At 39.9% G+C, this 26444-nt stretch overlaps 1 protein-coding gene across 12 annotated transcripts in view; it reads left to right on the plus strand.

The window, feature by feature from the left end:
• The first annotated feature begins 2892 nt into the window (after window positions 1-2892).
• OSBPL3 (oxysterol binding protein like 3) overlaps window positions 2893-26444 on the plus strand; it is a 91850-nt gene continuing 68298 nt past the window's right edge. For 4 of the 12 annotated variants that reach the window (XR_012834106.1, XM_075745983.1, XM_075745980.1 and 1 more), the window contains exons 1-2: window positions 2893-3000; window positions 21214-21339. The gene's annotated coding sequence lies outside the window, so the exon portion shown is untranslated. Of the gene's footprint in view, window positions 3143-4872; window positions 4894-8103; window positions 8162-8566; window positions 8620-21213; window positions 21340-22787; window positions 22877-24090; window positions 24167-25633; window positions 25683-26444 lie in introns of those variants that run through there. The other 8 variants (XM_075745984.1, XM_075745988.1, XM_075745985.1 and 5 more) reach the window with 8 other exon arrangements.

Genomic DNA, 26444 nt, shown 5'->3' on the forward strand with positions numbered 1-26444 from the left:
TGCTGCTCACACCTTCTTGGTCACAAGGATACTGATAAAAATATTCCTCTGCTGTAAATGTAAAAGCTCATCACAAGTCTTATTTGTCTTAGTTCAGCTCAAACCACAGGACATAACTTGTATCTTAAAATGAGCCTTTCTCTGTCTTATCCATATACATGGTATGGAAGCTTGTTCACTCACACGAGACTAAGATTGCTGAAACATGAAGCATGTCTTTGAGCTCAATAGAGATGCAGTAATCATTTTCACCTAATAATTAAAAAAAAAAAAAAAAGAAGCTGGAAATCAAAAGACAATCCCTTTCATTGCACCACTGGAAATATTATTGTCAACTGTCTTTACAAAACCACAGGAAAGAGCAAACTAAAAGGACACACATAGCGGTAGAGTTTTAATTCAGGCCATGTAATTTAATTCTGAATTACATTAGATCAAAGGGAAACTGAATTAAAAAAAATACCTGTTGGATTATGCAGAATGGAGTTCCTCTCCTTAATAGCTCTGGAAAGATTACAGTGTCATGAAACTTCATCAATCAGAACAGAAAAACCAAAGAGCAAGGATAAATCGAAGTTAAGTGCATGACACTGAGGAACAAACTAACCACCTTCCTTTTACTATTATAAATCGGATGGGTTTGTGTTGATGGATCTATTAAGAAGGAAAACCAGCAATCTATATTCAGACAGAGGCTTTCTGCCTATACATTTTCCCTGACGTATAAAACCATCTTGTATTTTGCCATCTCAGTTTAGACTGTCACTATTTCTTTCTGTGTTGATTTTCTAACAGAAATTATGATCTTATTCTCAAAGGGCTGCCTATTAATTTACTATTAAACTTTTCTTTAACCCAAGAAAAGAGAGTACTCCAATATTTTTTCATCGTTTCTGTTCAACAGGAGGGCAGAACGAAAGGTTTTATAGATCCATAGAAAGATCAAACTCCTTCCTGATTTAACTCCAGTGAAATAATTTAATATAGTTCAGAGATGTGCCCAGTCCATGTTTTTTGCTGTGACAAACACAGGAACAGTATATGTCCTAAATGTTTCAGGAACCTCAAACAGTGCAATGTCTATACAGCAAGGCTCAAGATGGAGATTTTAGACTGGAAAATAATTTTATTTTTGCTTTGTTCATTTACTTTTCATTGCAGAGCCTGGGGACCGTACATCATCAGAGAGCCACCCAGTTCCTTTCTAAATCAAGAGGTGGATGAAGTTTGGTTTCAGTGGGAGCTGGAACAGGCCATGCATGTATAGGAAACATATTGTTTCCTATATGGTGCTGCAGGCTATATGGTGCCTTTAGTCCAACAATTGTGGTCTTTAAAAGGACAGTGTTAATTTTGTCCTAAAACTTGTATTTATAAAAAACTTCTATGAAACCTGAAACCTAAGGAATTGCTGTATGCTATTTTTAAATTCCAGTTGTTTACAAGCTGATAAATGCTCTCTGGCAATACCCAAATTCCCACAGCAGCAACTTGAAGCTATGTTAAACAATATAATCAAAACTAAAACTGCTTTTCTTGCTTTTCATTGACTTTGTTGCTTGACACTGACCAAAACATCATTGCTTGAGTTTTCATTGTGGAGGCATCATCTCCTTAAGCAATCATCAGGTAACAGAAGCCCTCTCTGCTGCAGACACAGGCAGGCCAGCTCTGAAAATGGCATTCAAGGTGTTTGGGTTGCTTTGGTGTCCATGGTTTGGGAACTCTCTGCCAGATACTGTTCTTAAAAAATCTGATACGCTGTGGTCTCTCTCATGCCCTTATAACAAATTAGTTTTCATTCAAAGTGTGAGGTATTACTCTACTCCTGGGTTATGCTACCACAAGTTCCTATCCATGAATACTCTCCCTACCTTTTGGGATGCCACTTGAGCTTGCTTTTCCAAGTGCTTCTGCTCTTTTCTAATGCAGTATGAATGGTATAAATGAAGAAAAGGGTTTCTGTTTCCTATAATCACTCCAGTTGAGAAAAGCACTGAGTTCTGAATGAAATTGAAAAGCAGCTGATCAGTTTTGGGCACACGAGGCTGAGCAGGGAAATCAGGGTGGTTCTTCACACCCCCTTCCCCTTCTCCTAAGTGTGGATTAAATCACACTTTGTAAGTAAAAACTGTGTGAATTGTGTACCAGGTCACATCCCGTCTACATCCTCGCAAGCAGTAATAATTTTGGAAAGATTTAGCACTCACATTAAAGGGTTCGTGGAAGCAGTCCAGAGCGCTTCTAACGGCTTGGATCTAATTAGTCATTCAAGTTGTTTCTTTTTAAATAAGACTCAGAGGAACACGCTAATTTTAGGATGCCGGGCAGGGGAAAGCGGAGGAGGGGTGTTTCTCTCCCACCGAAGGAACCCTTCCCGAGGCGGCGGGCAAGGCCGGGCGGCCCTTTGATCTCCTCAGGTCCTTGGAAGTGCGGCGACCCGCCCCCCCCCCCCGACAAGCCCTCTCTGTCGGCGCCCTCTCACACTTCGCCCCGAGGGCGCGGCTGAGGGAACCATCGCTCCCCCGGCGCCGAGGCTCCCGCAGGGCCGGTGCGGCATCAGCTCCGCACCTCGCCCTCGCCCCCTCCCCCGGGCACCCCGTGCCCTGCCCTGCCCGCAGCCTGCCCCGCCCCAGCTGCTTAAGGCTGGCAGGCGGGCTCAACGCCGGCTTAGCCCGGGGCTCCTGTGCCCCCGCGGCTCTGTCCCCGCGTCCCCTCAGGAACTGCTCCGCACCTGTCCGCCGGGCGCCGCCCGTGACGTCATGGAAACACCCCCTTCCCCCGCCCCAACGGCCGAGGAAGGAGGGTGGGCGGGAGTACCGCCTCCTCAGCACGAGGCGGGGGGGGGGAAGTGAGCGGGTGCTTCTCGTTGGCCAGTGCAGCTGCCAATCGAACGCGACTGTCCCGCCCCCGGTCCCTCTCGTGGACGTTCCCCAGAAGCCGAAGCGAGCAGAGGTGTCGCTCTGCGTGCCCACACCTTCCCCGTCGGGACCCGCGCTGGTAGAGCGGCTCTTTATGGTTGCGGCTGTCGCTCCCGCCCGACTCCTTCCTTCTCTCCTTCCTGCTGGCTGTGGGGCGCTGCTGCCTGGGGGCCATGGCGGGGGCGCTCGGTAGCTCGGTTGGCGGCAGGTGAGGCGCTCAGGTGGGTGTCCGGGCGGGGCTGGCGGCCGCGGGGCCGCTTTCCCGCCGCGCCGTAGGGACGTGGGCGGTGTGGCGGGGCGTAGACCCTGGGCGGACGGGCGTAGATTGCGGCCCCCGCTTCTGAGGCGCCACGGCGTGCCGGTGGCCCGCGGGGCGGGCCGGGAGGATGGTGGCCTCCTGCGAACTCGGCACAAGAGAAAAGTGGCTTTTTACCACACAAAAGGCACCTTTCTCGCCCGGCTCGCAGCGAGAGCCTCTAGGGCCGCTCGCCGGGGCGCGGGCGGGAGGGAGGGCGGCTGCTCCTGCCTGCCCCGCCGAACCCCTGCTGTCACCTCCTGCGGGCCCTCGGGGTCCCCGGCCGCGCTGTTACAGCCCTATGGGGGCCGCTCCGTAGCGGCCGTCAACTTAAACACCTTGCCCTGCTTCGGCAGGGTGCTGCTGAGGGAAGGCTGCTCTTCACATACTTAACTCCCGGTGTAGCACCGAGACGGAGCGAATTCCAGATTAACTGGTACACCGGGCAGCTGCTTCCCGAGCGCAGCCTCCCGGGCGGAGCGGTGGCTTTCCCGGGGGGGGTGGGCAGGGGCAGCGCTCCCCGCTTGCTGCGTGCTCTGGGGAATCGAGCTGGCAGCCGGCTGGCTGGTAAATGTAACTTTGGAAGTCTCAGGCGTATTTGCAAAGCTGTCACTCTCGGCCAAATCTGTGGTTCTCTGTGCTCGTGTAAAATAAAATATGCTGCTGCTAATTTTTTTTCCCTTCTTCTTGCCCGTATCTTCAAGAAAATAGGTTAATTAAATCTAGCCACTTCAGTTTCCAGGTTGATTTAATTTCCATTTGAGGACAAATCAGGCAATATGAGCGTTTAAATACTCCATTACTTGAAAACTGGTACAGTTCACTGACAGTGAAGTAGTCTTCATTGACACTTGCTGATTTATTTTTACTAGGAGGATATCTGGAATGGCTAGAGAAAAGGGCGTTTAATAAATTCACTTCTTCCTTGTAAGGTAACTCGTCTGCCTTACATTTTTGTCCTAGGCCTCTAATGATAGTAACAGTGGTTTTTTCCTTCTCTCCTTTCCTGAGAATGGACACAGGGAACAATTGGTTGTTGCTTCATCCCTTGACTTTCATTGATTAATCATAGAGTTCAGAATGTTTCACTGTACTTAATTTCAGCAGAGCTTGTAAGTCCGGTTTGGGTATTTAAAACAAGTGTTTTCATGGACACTTTCTGTACAGCTACAGATAACAACAGTTTTAATTTCCATAAGCTTTGCTTTTATTATTCAAAATGTTTTGGGTTTGGGGTTTTTTGTTTGTTTTTTGTTTTTTTTTTTTTTTAAAAACACCCTTAAGTAATACTCCCTAGTTTGTACTCCCAATAGATTAAGCAAAATATTTTCCAATGTGGCTCCTAGTCCAGTTTCAAAGCAACAGCATTCACAATTTTTTTTATTCTCTTCTCCTTTACTCTGACATCCCCTTCCCCGCACACTGTGTTAGGCCCATTTATGTCCTCTCTTATCATTTTGTATAATATCTGGGTTTGCATGCAGGAAAGGTGGGAGGGGAGTTTTAGGGATTAGAGATGCTCTCTGTGTATGAGTGTGCAATTGTGTGCACTGAACAGTTGTGGTTGGGCTGAAATTACTAGCGTGTTCACCATGGACAGGAAATGATGGTGAGACTCAGCTGGAGTCTGCTTATTGCAACACTGTGTGTGTGGCTACCTCATTTGGTTTTGCAAATGTAAGTACACTGTATTTTATACAAAACCTTATTTGGGTGTTTTTAGTAGCTGTGTGTATACCATTGTAAAGAATCGGATCTAGTTCAAGCTGCATTATTATAAACAGATGCATGTCAGTCTAACAGCCTTTCCTTCATTTGTTGCGTTCTGTAGGTCTTGTTACATGCTGTTTAGAAAGTAGAGTGGAAACAGGACGTTATTCTGGCAGTCCTGGTTTCTAATCGTAAAACTACAAACAGTGCTCTTAGCTACAAATTGAGAAAAGCCTTCCTATTGAAAAGGTAATTAATATATAAATTGCTGATATATATTCGGCTTAAATTTGATTTGCTGTAATGTGCATTTAAGAAAAATGCAGTGATGAACAAGGCAGCAGAATGAGTATGTGACTGTGCAGTTATGAGGTATTTTACCTGTTGGAAGAAGCGTAGTATCTATACCAGCATATTTTGATCTTATTGAAGTTAATCTCAATTAATTTCAGTTAAGATTAGACTTGCCAAAGGCGCAAAATTTTGCTGGTAAAAGGCTAGGGGATAGATACTGTAATGCGCCACTACTAAGGTAGCCAAGGAAACTTCTGGGAGAATCTAATTGCCTTTTCCTGTATCAAGTTTCAGATAATAGGATGCAGATATTGTGAGATCTGACAAACAGCTCTCCAGACTGGGACTAATGTGTTTCTGTTACTAAATTTATGCAGCTCTGCTCTTTGAGATGCTGGATTTTCATGTCTGTCTTCTGCATTCATGGTTGTGTTCAAGCAGTATACTTTGGGGGACGAACATTGTTTTTAGTCTCCTGCAGCTGTCACTTGTGGTACAAGTATCTAAATCTTTGAATATTGTGCCTCAAAATACATGTTTCATTGCTTTGTTTTTTCATTTATCTGAAGGACAAGGAGATTTTGTGTATGTAACATTGTTGTGGATACTTGTCCTTATTCTGCTAACATAAAATACATCTCCTTGATGTTTATTTCTAATTACCCTAGAGTGAAGTTTGCTGTCTGTCTTCAGGGCTGAATGATGTGTGTGTTGATGCTAATGAATATGACAATCTAGGTAAAGTTGGAACAATAATAGTTAAGCACAGCTGTGGGTCTGATCCTGGGAGGCAGGATATCCGTAACTCCTTCTCCTTTCAGTCTGTTTTAGCTTGTTGCTCATGCAGAGTTCTCGAAGCCGCTTGTGACTTTCACATAGCGCATATATGTTCAGAAATACCAGGTTCTATTACCTATGAAGTTATATGACGTGAATTAACACAGTGTTTGAGTAGTGGTGTTCGAGTTCTGTCAATATGAAACTCATGGCACATTGTTGCAAGTTGCTTGAAACATTTTTGAAAAAAAAAAAAAAAAAAAAGCTTGAGGATAGCCTCAGTGGAGGAAGAAAACAGAAAACTTGCCCAAATTCTTTCTGATTTTTTTTTTTTTTTGTATTCACGTGTCACAACTGAGAACTGTTAAATGATCAGAGTTGTTAAAAAAAAAAAAAAAGTCAGTGGCAATTCTGATATCTGCCTTGTTAGTAAAAAGCAGTGAGCCCTCTAAGAAGTGCTGGATGAGACTGAGAGGAGCATTTGGTCAGTTCAGTCCAGTGCAGCTCAGCCTCTACTGCCCTGCCTGTCTGGTGTGCCAGAGCAGCACTGACTCAGTGCAAGCTCCTTAGGGTAGAAGTCACGTGTGTTAGTGTGTAGCAGTAAGGACGGCACTGCTTAATCCTATTTTGGTGTCTGGGCGGTCCATGATGCTAACCACGAAAATAAAGAAATAGAGCTGAGCTGCTTTTGATGTGGAATGTGCTAAGTAATTTTTTGCAATGCCTGTTTGCTAATGATTCACAGTCTTTGGATGATGGCTATTCTAGACATGGCTCTTGAATCTTTTTCTGTGGAAAATAAGTACTGATAAGCATGACTTGACAGGAATCCCTGTTATGTGCAACAGGAGGGAGAAATAAGAGTGAGAACTGACTTTTGCTGACCTCTAAGCCTAAGCTGAAGTAGTGCATTGAGAATTGCTATCAGTTTCTAGCTCTTGGAGGTATCTCCAACTTACTAATTGTATATCTGGCTGTAAGACAGCCTGACATAAAGGCAGCAGCTGCCTAATAGCATCCGGTAAGTCACAGAAGGAAGGCTGCAGATACAATTCTTTATGTGCCTCTTTGTGTTGCTTTTCAATTTTGTAACAGTTAAGACTGAATTTGAAAAATCCTTCCTTTACAGTCATTGAATAGCATATTAGCCAAGCTCTGCATTCCTTGTCTGATCCAGAGGTGTGTATATATATCTGTGTTTCTAGGTTTCTCACCTTCAAGTCCAGTCGTTAAATTACGAGTACTTGTACTGAAGATTCCCTCTTTAGTCTTTAAGTTGTGGAGGTTTGATGGCTGAATCGTATTTAGGTTGGCAAACACTGCTGCTGCCATGTCAACACTTAATTATTTCCTTCTGGACATTTTCTTTGGCACTTATGTTAACATGGATATGCAAATGAATCTCCCTTTCTTCTGCCTTCCAATGTAATGCATGAATTGGGAATTAAGGAGATTTTTATTTTTATTCATGTTTCCATAATAGCAGCTTTTTTTAGTGGTAGCTTCAGATTCTGACTACATGTTGGTGGAGCTGAAACCTAAAAAAAGGTCACAGGAAAAACGTGGTGGTATGTGGTGGTGCAGTTGTCATGCAGCACTTGTATTTAACTGCTGTTCCTAGAATGAAGATGGTAACAATACAAAATAGGAAAGGTGAGAAACTAATCCTTGCTTGTACCAGTGTTTTGTAACTATTCTGTGTTTACCGTAATGATACCTGTTACGTTTTGATGGTGGATTTCAGTAATGACTTTTTGTTGCCTTTAGAAAAACCTGGAGCATTGGGCTTTCTAGCCATTTGGTATATCCTCTGATGAGTGTTTTTACGGTAGAAGTCTGAAATGTTTCCCTGGCTGAATGTAGTTGTACTCCTCCCTCATCTTAATTTCTGCCAATTCTGTTATTACTGTTTGTAATAATAGACTCTTTGCAGTATCATCACAAGTGTCATCTCTTATTTGTTGTGGTGATCACTTAGGTCGCTTCTAGGTCACCTCTCTCTGGTCTAACTTATGCTACTTTTTCTTGTGATTCTGAAGGCTTTTCCTAGTCAATAGCATATGCATTGTTGCTGTTCTGATTTTAGTTTGTTCCTTTTTCATGTAGTTGCTGGTGAAGATGAATGAAGCTCCTGGTCTTAACGGTTCCGATAAAGAAGTACTGTGTGGGTATATTCCATTTGCCTTACATGTTTACCTCTTTCTGCCCAGAGAGTAGTTGAAACCACAGAAGAGATGATTTCTGAACAGCTTGTCAATCACCAACAGAACTGTGCGTGCAGGAGACTTTATCCTTTTCAGTGCACAAGCCCATCTGTGTCACTGTTAATTCTGCTTGTTACAGAAGGTTAAGGCCTGCCCTTCAAGTTTTTACATGAGCAGAGTAGGATATAGGTCTCTGGCTTTACTTTCTTCCGTCTTGCCAACAAGTCACACTTAAAAAAAAATTCTTGTAATGTCTCCCTCTTCTCCAAGATAATCGTTTTGTCAGTGTGTCTAGAAAAAGAGCCTTGAGGAGGGGCAGAGAGTCTTAGTTTCCCAAGTGAAATACGCAATTCTCATTTTTACAGAACTTTTGCTGACCTGTCTGTAGTGGCAACACATGGCTTTGAGACCAGCCTGGGTAAGTTTTATTGTCAAAAGGGTTCTGCCACTGCCTCAGGCTGCGAGGCATAATAGCAGCGTCTCCCCTGAATACAATGCAGAACATGTCTTGCTCATACTGGCACCTGGGACTATGCCAGCTGCAACCATATTGCTAGAAAAGAAGCTTGTTTAATAGTCTTATGAAATACTGCGTTCTGAAGGAAAGCGGATGGTTCTATCATTTCTTTCTATATCCCTTGTTTGTGGCAACTATGGGTACAGAGATCCCCTAGACAAAGCTTTGGCAGCATAAACTGTGAATTTAAGTGCAGCTTACACTGGGAGGAAGTTTCACTATGAATGTTTAGTCACTGACTGTCTCGTATACCTTAAAAAAAGAAACAGTGAGTGTCTGTTAACCTTCTGTGGTATTGCTTGAGCACTTTACAATAACGAAGTATAAATCATCGGTAGCAATGGTGATCCCTAAGACATGTTAGTGATTACTGTCTGCATACTAGGGAGCTGATGAAGCTAACTCCAAAGGATGTGGGCTACTGAGTCTTTGCTAGTTCGAGATGACTGTGATAGGAGTTTGTGGTGGCTTTCACAGGTTGACTGCCTGATACCTTGCTGTTTGCCAAAGGCAGGCAGGCTGGTACTTGTTGAGAGATACCTTTCTATAATTGGGTAACTGTGTGGGGTTTCCTCCCCACAATTGGATGCATCTGCCTCTGTGCAGCTCAGTGGCACATGACCTCTCTCTTCTTGGGAACTACACAGCCATTTAGGTAGCAGATGATCTAAGAACTTGCTAGTCCATTTTTTAGCAATGATTTCACCACCTCAAAAGAAGCAGGCCACCTAGCATGCATCAGGCTATTTGGAGCTGGCATTATTGCTAAAAGGTTGCAGGTATTTGCTTTTTAGATAAGTGATGATGGAACAAAGAAACAAACAAAAAAAAAGATAAGCAAGAGGTTATGAAGACTATGCTTGAAGATAAAATTTCTCCCTAACTTATTTTTTGCTAGTAAGAGTGATTAATAAGGCTCTGTGGTCTACCCTGGTGCTGCGATGTCCTGGAAGATTCTCAGAACTGCATCTTACTTGCTGTTACTGTTAAATAGGGTTAGTAGTATCACCTGGAATAGCCATGTTTAGTTTCCTTAAAAAATAACATTCTGATAATGGTTTTGCCACTTGTTTAGATATGTAGCAGGACAGGACCAGAGGCGATGAGCACAGACTGAAATGCAGGAGATTCCTTCTGAAAATGAGGACATTTTTTTTTTTTTCTTTTCACTGTGTCACCAAGCACTAGCACAAGTTGCCTAGAGATGTTGTGGAGTCTTCATCCTTGGGATGTTTAAAAACTGTCTGGACATGGGCCTGGGCAACCAGTTCTGGGTGGCCCTGCTTGAGCAGGGAGGATGGACCAGATGACCTCCAAAGGTACCTTCCAACCTCAACTGGTCTGTGATAATTCTACGAATGTATTTTGAAGCTTAGTCTACTGCAAGTCTGCTCTTCAAGCTCTGTTAGATCTAGAAATTATTTTGGAAAAGCCAATCAGAGTCCTCGTGTTCTTTTCTGAGTCAATAAGCAACCTTGTGGTTGGGATAAAGGTCATCTTTCATACACCAAGGTGCAGCCGTTGTTGGAACAGCCTTCTTACGGAGGATTGGTGCTGTCTGTCTGACAGAATTTGACTTCTAGAAATAGAAGAGAACTAGAACTAATGGGGTTTGCCAATTTGCTGATAGCAAGGTTGAATGACAAGGAATTTTTTGTATGAAGAGAGGAGAATCTAGGCTGAATCTAGTCCTGTTACTGAACTCTAGTAACAACCATGTTAGGAAAGAAGTGTTGATATTTCTTGTTTGTTTTCTGATTAAGGTCAAACAATGGAAGGAAAAGAATTTAGGTGTTAGCCTACAGGACTCTGTCATGTCTTGGCAAGAAAGCTACTGTTTTTAAAGAAGTTAGTGCAGTAGGCTTACACTTACTAGCGTCAACAAATACTATTTACTAAATAAAATGATGGACAGCTAAGATGTATCATGGACCCTCATTTGCCTACCGCTGTGGTATCTGTACCACTGCTAGGCTGAGCGGGCATCCAGCTGGGTTTAGATTCTTGGGCTGGGTATGAGGGCCTGTTTTGCTCATGTTACTCTTAACCTTCCATCCAAAAAACAGATCTAAAGGGAAATGAAATCTAAAGTTTGGGTGTTGAGCAAAATATTGGACCAAAGTATTATGATTGATTCTTGTTTTCCTTAACTGAATGGGACTGATATATTTTATTGAGTGACCTTGTTAGGAAGTAACGATTCAAAGCTCTTAAACTAGTGCCACAGCTGCTGAAATTCAGGAAGTATAAACCCATTCATTCTTTCCTGTTTAAAAAAAATATTACACAGAGTTAATTAGCAGATTTGTTACTGTCCATCAAATCCACCAGAAGCATTCAATATTATGATAACCTTATAAAACTAAGGCTCACTTATTCAGTATTTTCTGATGCTTAGAGAATCTCAAATTTTTGAGAAAGGAGAACTTACTGAGGTAGGGAACTGCTGTTGTGAATAAAGTTCTTGCCTTTTAGCTGATGTCCAGTTTGTTTTCTTGAAACAAGCTTTTTAACATCCTGTTTCTTAGAATAAAAATTAAAATGTGCTGCTGAAATAGGTTTTTTTCATTCAATTCACTGAATAAATATGGAATTTCATTTCAGATTCAGAGATAAGATGTTAGAATTTTCCCCAGGATAGCTGAATTGTAGGCTCTCTCCACACACACACTTCATTTCACAGCTTATTTTCCTGTGTATAATACTATAGTGTACTGTACTCTTTGAAGTTCAGCAATATCAAACACTTCTACTTGAAAATCAACAGCAGACCTATTGCCAGGATGTCACTTTGGCATATGAGACTTATTGTTTGTTTGCTTGGGGTTTATTTTGTTGGGTTTTTTTTTAGTAGAAGGAACAACAACAAAGTCACCTTGTCAGGCTTTCCCAAAATGGAGTACTTGAGGAGGGTGACTTGTAAAATATTTTTTTTTTTCCTTATTGCAGGAACACTTAAGGTCACTTTCTTCTGCCATGACATATGCATGCAATTGCTAGTCTACTGAAGATCCCTTACGGGTGATAATCTTACATTTTAGAAGATTAAATTTCAAGTAACGGGACACCATTGAGTATTTTTAAATGCACACAAGGTCATTGTTTTCATCAGGCAAGCTTTAATAATCTCCTTTTAGTCCTAGTTGATTAGTTCGATAAGCTGAGAAGGGAAGATGCAACTTCCCGTTTATTTCTAACCGTACTGTCAGCCATCTCTATTTTTAAACAAGAGGCTTCCTTAATTTCAAAGTAATTCAGTGGTAGAATGGTGGCTGTATCTCAGTATCATCAAGTAACTGAGTGTTTTTGACTTTGGGAAATGTTTGTGGGACTTGTCTGTGGTGGTGACTGCTTCCTACTTGAATAGGCTTAGGAAATCTTGGTTTCTGAGGCATGGCTCAGCATTTGAAAACACCCACATTTTCCTAACTGTGGATGCCATTTCAGTCTTGATAATCCAGACACAATGACAGTTCACATTGAACTACCAAATGATCCTTGCCAAATGAGCTTGCATTATTTAATTTAATATGACTAGAATGCATGGTTAGCATAAACACACCCTCTATTCAGCACAGGATGAGTTGTTTGCTTCTGCTTTTCCCAAATTAAACTACTAAATAGTAGTTCATTGTGCAGAGCCCTTCTGCAAAAGGATCATCTTTGCTTGCTGTTCAGTGAATTTTATGTTCTAAACAAACAAACAAAAAAGTGTCCCTTGAATATTAGGGAGATGTAATGCCTTTCTCACTATTGCCTCTTTCCCAGCACTCATGTCTTGCAGAACTTGAGTTCTTGGAGGATTTTCATTCTTAGTATCATTGCTTAACAGTCTGCAAGTGCATTGCCGCTAGATCCACCTCACAATGGGTTACCTGAGAGAAGGTGTAGGCTGTGCATCAGTTGTGCATTACTTTATCAATAAAATCATATATTCTATATTAGCCTAGCCTAATTTACTTACAGCTGAGAGGAAGGATGGTATTTTGTAAGGGAACAAGGGATAAAGGGCAGGGAAACAGATTTTTATATATTAGTGTACATAACTCTCAGTTCTTATTCTGGTTGACAAAACTGCTTTTTTTACTTCCCTCTGGTTCTTTTTGGTCCTTGAGATTAATGGGGCTGTTCTGAGTAAATACAAGTGAGTCATCTTATGAAACTTTTTTGCCCAGTCTGTGAATGCCACCGAAACATTTGCATGGAAGAATGTTTTTGTGGAATGTAGGAGGAGTGCAAATAAAAATCACAAGGCGTAGATTGGCTAGACTTGTGCTTGGATTGGCTTTGTTGAAGAAGGGAATAGAAGAAGACTGATCTGATCCCTTAATTCCTCCTTGCACTGAGATTCTGAAATGCTTGTTTCTGTGTATCTGAGTCCCAGAACTCTGGAAAGTGCAGTCATCGTGTTTGGAAAGGCATGGGCATGCAGAGTAATGACACCAAATCAAGAAGCAAATATCAACAATTTAACTGTCAGAACTGATGTAGTAGAAGCTCGTGTGTCTAAAAAGCACAGTTTCTTTGATCTGCCACTTTTTGGAATTAATATTCCTTAAAAATAAACAACAAACCTTTGTTCACAAAAGAAATACATATAAGTGAGTAAAGCTGAAGTAATTTCTTTTTATTAATGGAAACTTTAAAGCATTAAGGCAAGGGCAGCTTGCAGCCCAGGTTAAATCAGCAATAGTAATGCTGGTAAGTGGTATATCAATTATTTTACTAAATAAGATCATTGCCAGCTTTATTAATTTTTTTTATGCAGTTGTTATCAGGTCCACATGAGATCTACAGGTTTCCCTTGTATTTTTGATTTTTTTAAAAAAAATAATCTGATACCATTTCCTTCTGACTGTTTGACTTAATCTGAAATCTTGCATGTTACTGATTGTAGTAGGGCTGATTTCTTTTCCATTTTCTCCCCTCACCTCCAATTCTAATGACAGATATTCTGTTTGCTCTTCTGCTGTCATAGAGTATCTAACTGGTTTTCTTGTATGCTTAAAAAACATAGTTTACATTTTTAAAATGTTTATATTGGCTAGAGATGAAGTGGGTACAATAACTTGAGAATGCATTAAAGTTTTATTTGCAACTATATATACAATTTAATCTGCCTTTCAGAAATCTGTAGCAGTATCATCTGTTTTCTTCAACTCATGCTCAGGAAGCTGTTACTTTGATTCTGTGCTGGTTGTGATAATTTCCAGGCCTGTGTCATAGTAGACATCCTGTCTTTGTTTCTTTTCCAAGAAATTTTCACTACCAGTTTACTACTTCACTTAGTTTTGATGTGTTGTTGAAGAACTTTGTTTTTAGTAGCTTTTAAACAGTTTCAACTTTGTTTCTGTACTCTAACATACCACCTACAATGTCTTTCATCAACTCCTTCCCTGCCTTTTTGGGAGGGATAGGCAAACTATTTATCTAGTTAAGCCTATTTCATCTTGCACATTGTCTACTGCACACTGCATCCCATGAGGAATTTCCAGATTCATTTTTGCATATTTAATGAAGCAGCAGCTCTGCATTTTCAGTTTAGAGATTGTGAATTCCTCAGTCTACCTGACTACTTAAACTGGTTCCTTTTGCTTATTACTTACTTGATTCTGACATGTTAATCATCTGTAATCCCCAATTCACCGTGATATTTTTCATTCTAATAAATTAAAATCTGTACCAAGGCTGGTTTCTTGGAATCTACTGCAGACTCCCAGCACTCTGAGCAGGACTGCCCTTTTTTTTTTAAAAGTACTTCTTTTGGACCCAGAAGGATTCTGTTCGTTCTTTTGCAGGGGTGGTTTTGTGTTGTGGGTTTTTCTGGTTGTGTGTGTTTTTTGGGTTTTTTTTAATCCATTACAGTTTTAAGTGGTGTAGATATGTACCAGCCCTAGCACTACTGGCATTTCTTAATAGTGTGCACAGTTCAATATGTGTTGTAGCCACTAAGACTCCATTGTCCCTGTGATATCTAGCCTTGTATTTAGTACCTAATTCAAGTTCATCAGTTTTGTACTATAGGCCCTTTTTTCTTATTTTTCTTTTTTTTTTTTTTTTTTTTTTTTTTTCTTTTCACAAATACTTCAAAATGTTTTATCTGGTCATGCCTGTTTACCAGGGCAGACTAATTGTCTGCCTGACCCCTGTTCTCATCTGTGGACTTTTAGTCCTTTATCAAATGATCAGAGATAAGCGTCCTTCTTGGCCACATCCTCATTTTCTTTTGCTAGTGTAGTGAGGTTAGATATGGAGATTGCGTGGGTGCCCAACAACTTTCACTTCTCCCTTTCATCTGTAAATCCTTTCTTGGGTGCGTCACCATGTCCTAAAGGCTCAATGTCCTTGTGTCCTGAATGAGACACTGAATACTCCAGTGTTTCACCCATCTTTCTCTCTCACTATTTTAATATGTCTTTATAAAATTCCTTGAGATATAGCTGGATCAATTGTTTGAAGTCCTGCCATATAAATAATCTTTTGATTCTGCACCCCCCTCTGTTCTTTGACTGTAACTTAAGTAACCTTGAACACCAAGAAAGAATATAGCTTCAGATCAGCAGGGAAATACACAAAATGCAAGGAGGAAGGGGAAGGGCCAATATATGTGAACCATTTTGATCAGATTGTGAAAGCACTCACTTAAATGTGACTTTATCTATATCAAAACAATAAAAAAATCTTAAGCTACATTTAAGTGAATATATATATTTAACAGAAAATGTTTATATATAGTTTTCTTTCCCCACAAAGTCACAGACATAGTAGTAGCTGTTGCCAGAATTTTTCAGCAGCTATTGATACAGCTGAGGCAATTTTGCAGGTCACCAGATGTAGAAAAGAGCATCTAGTGAATAAATAGATTCTGGAATTTGTAGACATCATAACTGGCCACATCTATTTCTTTTTTTTCTTCTGGAAAAAAAAATCTCTGAATAAACTTACTGTGGATAGGTTGCAGCTTCTGGACAATGGTATATATTTATTCTGATGGATCTTGTTGTTTTAACATAATTGCTTTTTAACTAATGCTTCTGTGAAAGTTTTGTAAACGTTCAGGCCTCAACTGTCCTGACCTGAGACTGATGATGCTGCTTTTTTTTTTTTTTTTTGTGTCTCCACATATACATGTGACACTAAGAGGAAAAGAAGAAGGGGTTATACTTACGTAGGTGTTCTAATTTTGGAGAGGAGAGTAAAATCTGTCTGGTATTACTGGTGGCAAGAAAACAAATCACCTTTTTCTGGTATCTTTTCTCTCCTGCTAATCCCCAGATCCAGACTAAGTGGACAGTCACGTAGCTGCATGCTTACTGTCCCAGACTAATGTCATGGTTACTTTGGCTGATCTCCACTGTTCTTCCATCCTTCTGCTTGTATGGTGTTTCTACTAATTTCTTATAAGGCAACATATGGTATGTCTCTACTCACTGCACCTTACATGATGGTTTTATATGCAGGGCAAGTGTGAGAGGTTGTTTGGTGCTCCAGACTTGTGCAGCCACACCTGGCAGGCTGCCCTGCCCTGCCCGAGAGCGGAACAGCTGAACTAGGAAGAGCCCCGCAGAGTTCTAGGTCACTCAGCTCCAATTCACAAGAGTTAACACGTAGCATTAAGATTACATTTATCTGTAGCAGATGCATCATGTTGTGTATGTGTTTTGTGTGGCTTTTTTAAACGTTCGTCTGTATTGAATAGGCTGTTGTGATGAGCAGAGTTTTAAAGCATTTTTCTGAAAGAGTGACAGATCTAGTATACAAAGTGCTTCCAGTATTCATCCCGGGTTTTGATGCTATTTATCCACATTTTGGTCTGTTACTTCAGAAGGAAAAGTCTTAATGGCAATGAGCATTGTGATTTTGTGCTTTATCAGAAGTGGATAAATGAAGTCTGTCTAGGGCTGCACTGACGGTAGGGAGCCTTTCTGTTCCGTGGCAGCTCAGCTAGCAGTGCAGCATGGATGTTCCAATACAGAACAGTGCACGTCAGGAGGCTCATTTTAAAATCTCACTTAAGCAACAAATAGTCGTAGTTCCTTTAACCTGTTTTATGCAGCCTGGTCTGCGCCTCAGAAATAGTAGGTCATAGGACAGGAAAAGCAGTGGCATACTACCTTTGGTTTTATTTGGTGTAGTAGCTACTTCCTGGCAGACCTGCAGCTGGCACTCCTACAGTGCATGCACAGCTCTGTAACATGGGCAAACCTGGCGTCTTTGGCCCATCTCTTCAGCTCTAGTGTGGCATTCAGTAATTCATACGGTCTGATCAATACTTTCTTTTCCATTAGTAGCATTATTCTTTTCCTCTTCCAGCAAAGACAGGGATGAAGACAACCAGATGTCTTCATAAAAAATAAGAATTCAGCTCAGTAAATGGAAGAGGATGGATGAAACTAGAGAGAAAATAAGTAGAGGGGAAAAGCCAGGTGGTGATTTGGGGATGGAGAGAAGGGGGTTTGTAGTCATGGCCTGAGGGAAAGTAGAAAGACTGCCATTGCAGCAGTAGCTTTTTTTTTTTTCCCCTAATTCCTTGAATTGTAGAAAAATTGCAGGCACTTCAATTATGTAATGACCTCTAAAATGAAGGTGAACAGAAATGTTGAATCTGTAGAATGCATTTCTAGCTGTCAGTCAGATTTTTTGCCTGAAACCATTTATCAGCTCGGAAAGGGGAAACTGAAGCCTGCTACATAGAACTCTTCATTAATTTTTTAAAAATTTCTTATTTGCTATAAGAAGACAGAAGAGAGAGCTTGTTTCATGCCTTTATCAGGGTGCTGCCATAGCAGATTTTGGATCCCCTCATGTATGTCATGCCACCGCAATGCTGCAGGGAAGGGTCAGGCTGCATGGGTGTGCAGGAGACTCGTTCTTCCTCTTCCTCCCCCGCGGTGCCTAGCTAGGTGGCACAGGAAGAAGCGTGTGGGTACCAGGCAGCTTGCTGGTAAAGGCAACATCTTGACTGGAAACATGGGGTGAGCAAGATTCAGTACAGTCTGCTAATAAAGCAACAAAATGGCTTAGCTTGCAAAGGAGCAGGTATGCATGCTTCTGTCACCCACTCGCTGTAACTGGAACCAGAGTGGTGGAATAGGAAAGCAATTGGTCTTGTGACTAACTGGAGACTCTAACTTAATCATCTTAATGGTTTGCTTCCTGCTTCTCTGTGGTAATGTGCAACTGTGATGCCTGTGTACTTTTTTCGAATGGGAAGATTTTTCTGTCCTTGAAAGACAGAAAAGCTGAGGGGGAGCTATTAAATTCTGAAAGCTATATTTAGCTTAGAGCAATTAAAGCTAGCACTATATAATGACACTTGTAACTAGCTTATCCATCATGCAAACTATAAGATTTTTAATGTTTGGTTTCAGTTAGACTTGACATTACTGGCAGCTTTTGTGCACATTCGTTAAACTCTGAATTGTAGAAGTCATGTCTGTTGCAGGTTGTTTCGGGCAAGTTGCTTGTTTTCTTACTCTTCCATTGCTTTGTTCCTACTTTTCCATTTTCAGTGTAAACCAGCATAATCCTGTGGTGCTTCCAAAAGGGGTAGTTCTGCTCTACCCTCCTGTCTGCAGCTGCCTGATCTGTTCTTTTCATCTCCGGTACACTGGCAGCATGTTCATGCAATGAATTCGTTCAGCAGTGTAGCTAAATATCTGGCCTTTTTCCTATTTGGTTATTAACTGGATTCATTTCCCACTCTGTAGTCATGTTGCTACTGGTTTTAGTAGGACTCACAGCAGAAATAAACAGTTAACTTTGAGAAGGGAGAGAATTGTCTGGTTCCTTCCCAAGGGTCCAGTTCTGCATGCTGCAGATTTACACCAAATTACACTCTATTGCTAGAGTAGGTCTTTGTTACACTCCTGGTAGGCTTTTCCAGAAATACTTAAAAATGTGTAGCTTCTTTGGGACTAATACAGTACAAAACAGCTTAATGAATTGTTGCAGAGTTGTTAAAAGGTCAATTAATGCATGTTCATTCTTCTTTTTTTTTTTTTCCTCGGGTACCAAATAATTAATTTTCTCTGTTCTGCATTAAATGAGCATCCCTCTATGATGCTCACATTAGCTGTAGTCACCCACTGAGAGACATGTTTATTGTTCAATTTATCCTTCTATTCCAATGTATCAGGCTCTAGAATTTTTCTGTTTGTTTGTGGGTGAAGGTGAAGGCCCCTGCATTTGGCTTGTGCTAGGTGGCATGGAATTTATGAATTCTGTAGTTGTGAAGACAAGGCCAAACTCTTACACAGGGGGCTGCACAATAAAGTGGAAAATTCTGGATATTGTTTTGGGCAACTCTTAGCTAAATAAAGGCTTTGAGATTGAAATGGTGGAAATGGAAACTCCCCTTTCCTGTCCTACGATTTGTGGAGCTGCTGTATAAGGTCTGACCTTGTGGGCTATGTTGAAAAGCTCAATTATTTTTCTTAATTTTGGGATAGTGATTTTTTTTAACTTTTTTTTTTTTAAAGCCATCATGTATTTTGGAAGTTAGCACAGAACTGCTGATGGCCTAATGTGCCTAGTAAGGGAGAGTGTTTAGGTTGTGTTCCCTTGTATCTGTTACTTTCCTTTGGGGTCCCTCTAGGGTCACTGCTATTTCAATGTGATATGTAATATACTCCTGATAACTAATGTAATTGTCTCTAACCAAATCAGATTTTTTTTTTCCCTATTTCTCTTACATTGTTCATCTAAATAACACAAAGAATTAAAGGCACTGTTTTTCAAAGCTAGGTATTTTTATTTATTTTTTCAAAGGCTTATCATAAGGTGATTTTGTTGCCTTAACCATGAGAAGTTTTTGGTATATGATTAGTTGGAAGTTTTAAATGTAGAACAGCTTAACTTCTGAGCTACTGGGAAAAATGCCAGCCATAGATTTGGGAAAGTCTGAGCAATAAAATCATAAAGCTGGTTCATCACTGAAATATGTTACTATTTCAACTGTGTCTGCCCACTGCACACTCCTACAAGCTAAAAATGTCAATGGGCTCTTACATTAATAGCTATTTTAGGTCTCTAATCTTAAAAGGGAGCACAAATTGAAAGAACCTTAGATTGATATAAAATATCAAAGCTAACACATCAAGTGTTCTTTCTTGTTTTAGTTTTTAAAACTTCCACCCTTAATATTTGGATTATTATTAAAAATATGCAAGTTCATACATTAAAAAATCTAATGCTAAAATTAGATCTCAGATGTTTAGACTCCAAGCCAGCTGGGGGCGGTGGCATTTTCAGGAATGTAACAAATATAAGCAGCAAGGAATTGAGTGTGAACATGAAATTAAGAGTTATTAAATGTAGACAACTGACAAGAGAAGGCAAAATTATTGCTTAAAAATCAGTGAGATGAAAACAGGGAAGAGGATTTACTTTTTCCTTGGAAAATTTGCTAACACTTTAAGAATAATACTAAATAAGGGCAGTAACGTCAGTAATTCAAGAAATGTAGAAGAATTTAGTTCCATTACTGCAACGAAGCTGTGTGGTCTATTGATAGTGTGTAGTAAATATAGCTAAGAAAAAAAGTTAAATCATAACAGTGGATAACAGTTTTGGATGTAAAGTACAAATAATTTGAGGAATTCTCTGTTTCTCATATTTATCTTGAAAAAAGATCAGGAAAGCCTCAGAGCACCAGAGGAAGCTTAATGATGTGTTAGTTCTTATAAATTGTAAATGATATGTGGTACGCAGATACTGGTTCCTCTGGTGTTGATTACAGACTTTTGGAAAGATTATCATCAAGCCAATATGGGAACTGACCAGCTGCAACAGAAATTCAAATCTAATAATTGGAATGACAAACCATACAGTCTATGAATGCAGAGACTAAACTATTGATCCTTTTTAGCTGAAATTGAGCACATTTAACGTTGTCATAAGCCATCTCTGCTTGCTAGTGTTCATATTTTACAGAGAAGTCATGTAGGCTGATAAAACTGTAACATTGGATTGTCTTCAGAAAAAGTGCATTTGCCTAAATGTCAAAACTGCATGTTGGTTGCTTCCAAGCAACAGTTGATGAGTGATACGAGTTTGTCAGGGTAGTGCCCCTGGCATCTTTCTGTGCAGGATTCTTCTTTCTTTTTTTTTGTACTGACAAGATGTTTGAGTGGGTTCCCTACACCCTCAGTAGACTTACACACTTGTGCAGAATTCTAGATCCTTGGGGCAAGAGAGATTTCTGTTACAAAATTCATTGCTCACTTAGTAGACTAAAATTTAGTTGCTTATTTATATAGGAGTATGTTGCTAACCTGAACTTCTAATACATATCTTTCAGGACAGGAAGATGTAGCTGTAGATGCTATATTTTAGGGAAATATTTTTTTGGGTGGAAACACACAAAAAACAAGTTAGAAATTTTCCCAGATATTCATATATTGTACCTCCTTACCTCCCTCGTGCTTCCCAGGTATGAAAGGACAATGCAGCAGGAAGTTTTATTTCTCGTCTCATTTTTTGTTTGTTTTTCAGGTCCAACACCAGACTCATATGAGCTTGCCACATCTTGCCTAATGGAATTGCTCAGATTTTCACTGCTGTAAAAGAGGAGGAGATTTGTATTCTCCATAGTTGGCACTGAGGGGCTACCCACTTGCTGTAAGTCAGTCTTCCTTATGTCATGGATTTGGTGCCCTCCCTATAGGGAAGCAGATGTTAAATTGATGTGGAGCCAGTTTCAGCCTAGAGGGGACATTCTTCTGGACAGAATTGAAGGATGTAGCAAGGAAATGGAATAGGTAATCCTGAAGTTGTGCTGATGTAAGCTTACATTCTGCTGACATGAGGGTAATTGTGTTACTTTTGAGGGAACTAGAAAAAATACCATTTGTTGGGTTGTACTCTGTTTGGGTTCCCTTTAATCTTAGGCTTTGGGGTTTCCACTGGTCACCTACCAGATCAGGAAGGGACTCTCTCACCCATTGTGCCATTGGAGTCTTTGTGGTTTGTGTTTCATTCTGAAATGCTCTTTATGGACTGCAGCCAAAGATAGGACTTTGGCAAAGTTGCAATTATGTTACCAGTGATACTAAAAAAACTTCTGGTATGGCTGGTGGGTGTGGTTTTTGCCAGAGTGCTCACTAATTGTGAGATTTATCACTAGGAGGAAAGTTATATTGCCAGTTATGGCACCTGTGGTGTTTTACCTCCTTTGATAGCATGTAAATGTACTCGTGGTACATCCTGAACACTTAACAATTTCTCCTTTAGGGTAGGGACGTTGATAATGCACTTGAGCTTCCTGGCTAGCTGCTTGTGCTGCATCTTAACATTTTTTTTTTTTTTTAAATATATTCTTGGCCTTTTTAACCTATTGCCCTTAAATTAGTATTATAGAGCACATAGGACAGGTAGGTTGTTGTAGGTCTTACAAGCATATAACTTACATTTTTGCTTGCAGTTGTGGAAGGCTGGATTTTCTGAACTATGCAGTTCTTACAGTCCTGCGATTGTACATAAACTAATGTTTTGAAATGAGTATTAACAGGCTTATGTGGATCTTTTACCTGGAAAGCAGAATATAGCACTGCTGTTCTGCCCTAATTTCCCATTATACTTACACCTGTGTTTGTGTAGGCTTAGTCACTGCTTTAAGCTTGGTGAATTCTTTTAGGCTAAATTTCTCACAGTTTCTATTGTGAACATGTAAAAGGTATTGCTAGCTGTATATTGCCAAGTAGGACTGACTTTCCTCTGGAAAGCTGGAGATGAGTCATGAAAACTGAAGTATGTAGCAGGCACAAGGGTTGAACCTTTGCTAGATGTGGCTGCTGTAAAGCATGTTAACATCCATGTGTGTTCTCAGCTTCTATAAATTAGAAGCTGAAAAAGATTCAAGGGAGGAGAGCAAGGAGTGGAAAATACTTCTACTTGGTTTATTTGTGTTGGTAGGTACTGCCACACTGCTACAATGGTCCCTCTCTGGGAGGTGCCCATTTGCTATAGAATTGTTTTACCTATGTAGATAGCAATGTTTATCAAATACTATTAGAAAATAGCTGATTATGTTGGAAAGTTTTATTTTAAATAGTAAAGCAATGTTTTAGTGTACTTGACAGAAATCAATATAGACCTGCCCCACCCCAGTGTGCAACATGTGGTTATTTTATTTACAGAGAGGGTTCCTGTGGAACAGGTATGTTTATGACTTAACATGGACTCATGCAGGGAACCTATGAAAAAGTCAGGGCAAAACCTCACTCTGCTTATCCTAATCTTTCCAGTGCAAGAATGTTCTACAGTGAAAGACAATTTTGATAGTTCCTAAAAGGAAGGGTGGTAGATCTACAGGGATACAAAACTAACAGAGCTTGAACAGTTACAAAAATGGAATTTTTCATTGCTGTCCTAACAGCTGTAGCAGAAGGCTGCAGTGAGAACTAGTATTTATGTTAACAATAATATTTTTGTTTTTGTACTGACATAGTACTGTCCTGTTGGCATATGTTCTTGGAATGCGTTAATTTGTAACACCCTTTTTTGGAGATATATTAAATCTCACATTAACAGATGCTGTAATTTCACTGAATAGCTCTGTCTTTGAAAAAGGAAAGAAACAGTACTTGGTGGTTGACGTGAATTCACCTTAAAGTTATCTTAAATTCTTTTTTACAAAGTTGAAAACTGAATCTGTGGCTGTTATAGAAGCAGTTTCCATGTTACTGAGCCTTCAGAGGAATTCTTTACTGCTCTCTTGAATGTCAGAAAATACAATGAAGGAAGTGATCCTCAATCCTCAAATTTTATTTAAGAAACTTCATGAAACTCCTGTGTATTCCTTTTGTTTGTTTTTTCTCTCAGTTTTTCCAACCTAAAATTCCAAACTTAGTTCTTCAGTACAAAAATTATGTACATTGATTTTTGTTTTTCTCTCACTTGGACCACTGACATAGTAAATCTTGTGAAAGGTATTTAATTTTACATTGTAAGCTGAATATTGGCAGCTCAGCATTGTCTGTTGGCTCTTTACTAACTGTCTTATGAGAAGCTCTTTGTATAGAACTAAACTCTGTGCTAAAATATGTTATTTAGTCCTTCCTTTGAAGGAAAATGAGGTAAAATCTTAGTGTGTGTATACTTGTAAATGCAAAAGTAACCAATCTGCACAACCCTAGCTCTTCTTTGTGCACGAGCTCATGTCTATGAATTTAAGCTACTTCTCTCAGATTAATTCCAAAATGTTTCTTCTGAATTTAGTTATGAATACTTGCCCAAACTTGTTCCATGGATAGTAGCACAGGTAGATATTCCTGCAGAAAGAGAGTGGAGAGGGGGAGAAAAAGGATATTTGTTAATTTACTGTCTTACTAGTTGCTATTGAAACAAGTCAATTTTGTGTTATTGTTTAAGACTAAAACTATATGTCTGAGCATCATGGATGGCATCTATGGAAAGGAGGGATGAAGAAGCAGGATACCTTTACCTAGTAAGAGCATGATTTGTAATTTTTAGTTTTAGTCACAGGTACTTTGGTCTTAAATAAATAATACCTGATTAGACAGTGCAACTGTTTGAAACAACTGGACTGCTGATTTAGTATGATTACAGAATAAAGTCATTTTTAGAATTTGTGTTGGTAGAAATCAAATGTTTGTGAAATTATGGAAAGGGTGGATCAAATGTATAGGCAGGGTTTCATTAATAGAGCATTGTAAACCAGTCATAGCTTAAATGCATCTTTTAGGGCAAGTTGTCACTTGTAAATGCCAAACATATCAGGCTCATGTTGGGCTTGAAATGGTGTGAAAAGGTTGTGGGCTCCTTGATCCTGTGGTGTCAAGGACACAGATGCTTCCCCATCCAGTAGGGACACAGTAGGTCTCAGACATGAAAATTCACATCTTTTTAATAGATACTGCTTCCTGCCTTGGGATAGACTATGAACTTAATGCTTGAAATAAGTAATTAGCGTAGCCAAAGTAACTTATAAGAGAAGATTGTGAATCTTGTCTCCTGTTCTTCAAAGTTTTGATTCCTTATGCTTATATGCAGAGAAAAGTAGCAACTGCGGTGTGTCTCATCGTTCCAGAGACAATCAGGTTGGTCACTTTGCATTTTAGCAATGGGAACAAATTGCCTTCTTCCTGGCATCACAAGAAGGATTTTACAAAGTGAGATTCTGTATTTTGCTTCCAGAAAGTGATACAGATAGTCCGAATTCTTACCATGGAAAATGTTTTCATCGTGCTCCTACTGAGCAGAAGCACGCGCTTTTCATCTGGAGGTTGTGAACTCAGTCAGTCCTTGGTGTAAATCATGGCTTCTCCAGGCACAAAACTGAACAGTTGCCCCTCATCTTAAGAGTAGCTCTAAGATACCATCTCTGTCTTTCAGTACATGTTTGAACATGTGTTTCCATCAGCCTTATCTTTTTTTTTTTTTTTAGAAAGACTGGGGAACTTTTTCTTGGTTTTGCTTATGTGTACTCTGATAAGTTGCTTATTTATCCACCAGGTGAAAAATAATGCTTCAGATACATCAGAAAGCAGATGATTTGTCACATTTCAAGGGTGGCCTTAGAAATTTACTTATGAAGAGCAACTGTTGTATAGCTTCAGGGCCCCTTGCTTTCCAGTTGTGCAATAGCAAAGGTTTTGCACACAAGCTAATTGCATGAGAGGGCAGGAGAAGGTTGCACTTGTTGGTGGACTCCTTTAGTAGTATGGCAGTGAGGCTGTGGAATTAAATCCCCGATCCTGGCATGTGTAATCATGAATGAGGTATGTTTTTTGGTTGCTAGTGACTCCTATGCTCATTCTCTGACTCATAGTTTAAATGCCTTATATTCCCATTTGCTTTTGGGAAAAGGTTATATCCTCACTTTAATTCATAAGGCAAGTTCTTGTAGCAGTAGATATTTGAAGAAGAAATGAAAATTGCATTGTTCCTTTAGGTTTGAAGAAGCTTCCTATACTACACAGAAAAATATTATGATTATTAAGGTAGGTACTTTTCAAGGAGAAGTAAAGATTGCTTTAAAGACTGAGTAAAATGTTAACCGTATAACTTTTTTTTAAAATCTGTCTGTGTAAAGTTCACAACCAGTGTGCTTCCATAGTAATATGTTTTAATCTTTTATCCTCATGTGTTAGTCCAGGTGTGTAATCTGTAGATTTTTTTTTTGTTACACATCTTATCAAAGCATATATGAGGGGTGAGAAAAGGTCAAACCTGACCAAGGATAATTATCAGTAGTGATTAATACACTTTCATAAATACATTTCTGTGTAACATGTTTGCAGTATTTGTTCAATAAGCTTTTTAAACTTACTGACTTTATGCGTGTGGCACACACTTAGGAAAGACAATGTCTACTGTGGAGACACATGCTTTTTAGTTGCAAAACCATAGTAAGAACTTTTGGGAAGGAAAATATATTTTCCCCATCAGCTGAAATTATATTGAAAGAACACTAGATTCTGGTAGAAAACCAGGCAAGGTCTCATCTGGTAGGGAGTAAAACATGCTGGCTGGTAACTTGCAGGTGCAATAGTGAGCATCAGAGCAATACAGTATAAAATGATTTTAGAAAGCTTTAAGAAGCTTTCTATGCAGCAGCATATTTTACTGTAAGTTTTGCTGGCCTTCTGTCCAGGTGACTTCTGTGCCTCCATATTTCCTGGAGGAGACCTGGGCTCTGCTGCTGTATTGTTGGAGGATGGCAAGTTACTAAAGAAAAGCAAAACTTCTTAATCTAATGATGC

The sequence above is a fragment of the Balearica regulorum genome, chromosome 2 (assembly GCF_011004875.1).
Source record: "Balearica regulorum gibbericeps isolate bBalReg1 chromosome 2, bBalReg1.pri, whole genome shotgun sequence".
NCBI lineage: Eukaryota > Metazoa > Chordata > Aves > Gruiformes > Gruidae > Balearica > Balearica regulorum.